Raw genomic sequence first — 5487 nt, 5'->3', positions numbered from 1 at the left:
ACTCAGGTAGGGGAGAAAATACCATCAAATGAAGCGCAGTTCTGTCCACTCCCCTCCCCCTTTCCTCTGCTGTTTCTTCTCTTTTATTAGTACATTTATTTCCTGCTGACAAATTTTTCAGGACTGTCTTTAGTGAGCAAATGTGTACTTTGTTCCAAGCCGGTGTCTGCAGCAACCCTTTTCCCCTCTTAGGCCCTGTTCACACCTGAGCGTTTTTCAGCTCCTAAAGCGCTCAAAAAAAAACGTTCCAAAACGCCCAACAAGTAAAACCCCATTAATTTAAATGGCCCCTGTTCACATCTGAGCGTTTTAACGCCTGAAGCAAAACGCCTGTAGCTGAAAAAAGTACATGAGCTTCTTTTTGGGCTGATTACCAGCGTTTTTAAAAGATGTCAATGCCTGCCTCCAAAAACAGCTGAAAAGAACGCCTGAAAATCATGGTAAAAATCGCGGTAAAAAAACGTGTGAAAACGCTACGCTCAAGTGTGAATGCAGCCTGAAGTCTGAGGCTACGTTCACATCTTGGCATTGCTATTTACAGAGTTTTTTAGGCAAATTTATTTGCGTTTTTGTGCAGGCGTTTTTATTTTTTTTCATTGGTTACTATTCAACCTAAAAACGCCTGCACAAAAACGCAAATAAATTTGCCTAAAAAACTCTGTAAATAGCAATGCCAAGATGTGAACGTAGCCTCAGACTTCAGGCTGCATTCACACTTGAGCGTAGCGTTTTCACACGTTTTTTTACCGCAATTTTTACCATGATTTTCAGGCGTTCTTTTCAGCTGTTTTTGGAGGCAGGCATTGACATCTTTTAAAAACGCTGGTAATCAGCCCAAAAAGAAGCTCATGTACTTTTTTTGAGCGTTGGGCGTTTTGCTTGTGCTTAAAATGTCAAAACGCTCAGATGTGAACAGTTGCCATTGAAATGAATAGGATTTGTCTTGTTGGGCATTTGAGCTGATCCTAGAGCAGAAAAACGCCCCAAAAATGCCCCAAAACGCCTACATGTGAACTTAGGCTCCATTCACACCTGGGCGTTTTTGAGCGTTTTTCAGCTCCAAAAACGCTAAAAAAAAAAAAGCGTTCCAAAACAAACAAGTAAAACCCCATTCATTTAAATGGCCCCTGTTCACATCTGAGCGTTTTAACGCCTGAAGCAAAACGCCTGTAGCTGAAAAAAGTACATAAGCTTCTTTTTGGGCGGATTACCAGCGTTTTTGATATGTCAATGCCTGCCTCCAAAAACGCCTGAAAATCGCGGTAAAAAAACGCTATGCTCAAGTCTGAATGCAGCCTTAGCCTGAAAACATGCAACAAGCAAAATCCAATTCATTTCAATGGCCCCTGTTCACATCTGAGTTTTTTGTCACCTGAAGCAAAATGCCTGAAGCTCAAAAAAGTACATGAGCTTCTTTTTTGGCAGATTACAGGCGGTTTTGTTTCATGTCAAACACCTGCAAAAAACGCCCAAAAAAATGTCTGAAAACGATACGCTCAGGTGTGAATGGAGCTAAGGCTACGTTCACATCTAGGCATTGCTATTTTTTTAGGCGTTTTTTTTTTTTTTTTGTGCAGGCATATTTAGGTTGACATGTGAGCAATGAAAAAAAAAAATAAAAAACGCCCGTAATCTGCCAAAAAAGAAGCTCATGTACTTTTTTGAGCAATGAGGGTTTTGCTTAAGGTGACCGAATGCTCAGATGTGAAAAGGGGCCAATAAAATGAATTGTCTTGTTGGGTGTTTTTAGAGCAGAAAATTGCCCAAAAATGCCTAGATGTGAACAGAGCCTAAGGCCCCTTTCACACAGGCGATCCGATCCATCTGGATCGGATGCTCCATGCATCCCTATGGGGCAGCGGATGTCAGCGGTGACATCTCCACTGACACCCCCGCTGCTCTCCGATCCTGTCTGTGAAATCCGGACGGATGGAACCCTATTTTCCATCCGTCTGGAAGATCAGATCGGATGAGAATGGACAGGCGGTCCGTTCTCCCCATAGAGGAGAGCGGGGATCTGACAGCTCCATCTCTGCACACAGAGTGGAGATGGAGCTGTCATCCACCTGCTCAGCGAGGATCTGTGGATCGAGCAGTATGGACTCCGCCATCGGTTGCACCCATGTGAAAGGACCCTTATGCCCCATACACACGTGCAGATTATCTGCAGACTTTTGTCTTCAGATTTACCTTTTCTATGTAGTGCAAGGGACTGCCGGATTGCATACAAATTGAAAGTGTTTAGGTTTGACCTCATATTATATGGTTTTGGTAAGTCTGCAGACAAAAGTCTGCAGATAATCTGCACGTGTGTATGGGGCATTAGAACCCATGAAATCATTTCCAGGCTGCTCTTGGGGAACCCGGAGACGTTTTTATACATAAAATTCGTTTATTTAGAAAAAAAAGAAAAAGAAAACTAGAGTTTTCCTACACCCAGAGGGCCACAGGTGGTGCATACCGCTTCCCCTAGAAGTGAATAAACCTAAATATAAGAATTGGCACAACTGTACAAGTAAATGTGTCCTAAAGTCAGGGCCGTCTTTATTATTGATTGGACCCTGGACAAACATTTTCTTGGGCCCTCCCAAATCCACTTATCAACTATGTGCGGGATCAAGAGGCAGCTGCTTTGGGCCCCACAACAATGACTGGGCCCGGGGCAGCTACCCCTTTTGCCCTGCGTTAAAGATGGCCCTGCCTAAAGTGACAAGTGCATAACCAATTGTACATATATAAAATACATAGAAAATATAAATATTAAATACAAAAAAGTGCACAATGCTAAATGATGAGTGACCTAGACCTCCTTGGCGCTTGATCCAAATTATTTCTATATCCCTAGAAGTGAATGGCTGGAGGTGGCACCTAGGGTGTGTTTTTTTAGTGTGTTTTTGGGGGTCATGTGACAGATGTTGGTTGCTAAAGCCTAGTACACACTATGAGGTTTTTTTTTTTGTTTATTAACACCGTGATCTCTGTACTGTGGTTGGCCACAGCCATCAGCAGCTTCACAGCTAAAACCATCATTGGCTGTGAGCCTGCTGATAAACTCATGCTGTGCCCAATCACAGCACGAGCAGTAGGCGCTTTAGTCCTGGTTCACACATATGCGACGCCGGAACCCTGCAAATCCACTGCGGGTTCCCACATCTCACTCAGCTCGCAGGCAGTTCACACTGCCATATGCGAATCGCTGGGGGTGTCAATACAAAGTTACCAACCCCCCCAGATCAGTTTGCATATCGCAGGGCGAACTGTCAGCTCGGACATGAATCGGATTGTATAGGTGTGAATGCAATCAGATTCTGGTGCGGACCCAAAAAAAGGGTCCTATGCGAGTTTGGTCTGAATGCAATGCAAAATCAGTATGCATACACTTGTTGGGTACACAGGTAACCCTTTTCATTGTCCTCCTGATCCCCCCTGTCACCCAGCTGGTGTCATTAGTACAGTGTATAGTATTATCACTGTATTCGTGTCACTAGCAACCTCAGATAGAGTCAGTTTGTATCCATCCCAGCCAGTGTCAGTTAGATCCAGTCCCCGATTACCTGCCACACTGTAACAGTCACAAATGTGATTGGCAGTCAGAAAGTCAGAGCTGCTTAAAAGCTGCTTATATATATATATATATATATATATATATATATATATATATATATATATATATATATATATATATATATATATATATATAGGGGTTCTAAGTCGTTTTATAGCTAAAAATACTGATTTTAACTTGTAAACAACATGTGTCAGAAATGGGCTTGGTCCAGAAGTGGGTAAATGGTTTGTCACAACCTCTAACTGGCACATTTGCTGTACAGCTTGATCTGCTAAAGTGGAAATTTATGGAACATAATAAAATGGGAGAACAGGCAGGATTTTTAATGCAGAAGAGACACATGCTTAGTGCTTAAGGTTATTTACCTGCCTGTCTGTGCCCTTTTTTGCAAAAAAAAATTTGCAGAGCTTTTTGTGCATTTATTTTTGCATGTACATTCATTCTGGACAATGGGGTCAAAATTGAATGTTATTAGTTTTATTTTCTCTCCAGGTGAAATGTTATTTATTCAGAACAGCATGAATCAGAAAAATACCGTGTTATGGCCATTAGATGGAGCTGATGATCATAGGAAATAAACACGTATTTATTATAATTGTCAGTTCCATCTAGTGGCCAGAATGTTTTACTTTGTTTTTTTTTTTTTATTTATAAAATAATAACGTGAACAGAAGAAGAAAATATCCTTCTAACATTTGATTTTGTCACCATTTACATAAAACGAATGTTCATTTTTTTTTTTTCTTTTTAATAAATATACTCCTTAGTGACTCAAGTCCTTTGCATATCTGTTTCTGCCCAGTCATTGAATTATACCGTGCTCTGTTTTACATTAAAGCCCCAGTTATCACATCTGTGATGTACAAGGATTTGTAGAACAAAGCAGACAAAGCAATTTCCCCGCTAACCTTGTCTTCTTATTCATTTATTGTGGAGAAGTTGCAGGAGATGTCCTTGAACATTAAATATCAGATGCGGTTTTTCATATCATCACCTTGATGCCGAAGACGTTACAAATGACGACTCCCTAAGATCACCTCCCACCACTTTTTTCCTCGCACACTTCCTTGAATAACACCATGGGCTGACTTACTACAATGGCACATAATAAATAACAGGGGGGGTCGGAAACTGATGTTTGATGAGCCACGGCTGTTTTTATACTCCTGCTGTAATTAGGAGAAACAGGAACATTAATCTGTAGTTAGCCTGACAATGACCGTCAGCTGGAAACTTGTTTTTCCGGTGTTATTTGGCTGATCGGAAAATCCACTCAATTTTTCCCACCAAAGTCAGTTCCTTGTGGCCTTTTGTGACATAAAAATACAGCAGAGTATTTTTAACTGGTTCCGCATGTGGGTGACAAACTACTGAACCGTTCAAACTTATTTTAATTTATCAGTAGTTTGATGAGATTTTTTTATTTTTTTTTTATAAATATTCAAATGACAGTTTTCAGTTAGGCCCCTTTCACATTGTCAGGCTGCGGGTGCAATCTGCTTGCTCAGCAGGGGATATGTCCGCTGATCCCTGCTGAGCAGGCAGAGGACAGGTCTGTGTCCACTCCGCTTATGCAAAGCGGGCACGGACACAGCCCGCTCTCCTCTATGGCTCGGTTCACATCGATGTATTTTTTAATGCTTTTTGCAGAGATGCAATGTACTCCCATTTAACATGGTTTCCTATGGAACATGTTTACATCTTTGCATCCGCTGCATTTTTTGCAAAAGGTCAGAATTTTATTTAACCACTTTACCGCTGCTCACTAGAGCTCTACTGCGGCAAAGTGGCTCGATAACGTCTGGCGACGTAGACCTTCATCGCCAGACATTCCCCTCTCTCGGCGGCGCCGGTGGCTCGCTCCCGCTGTATTCAGTCACAGCAGGAGTCTGGACAGGGGAGGAGCGGCGGTGATCACC

Source organism: Pelophylax lessonae (assembly GCF_965119305.1).
Source record: "Pelophylax lessonae genome assembly, chromosome: 11".
In the NCBI taxonomy this organism is placed as follows: domain Eukaryota; kingdom Metazoa; phylum Chordata; class Amphibia; order Anura; family Ranidae; genus Pelophylax; species Pelophylax lessonae.
This window is presented reverse-complemented; position numbering follows the sequence as displayed.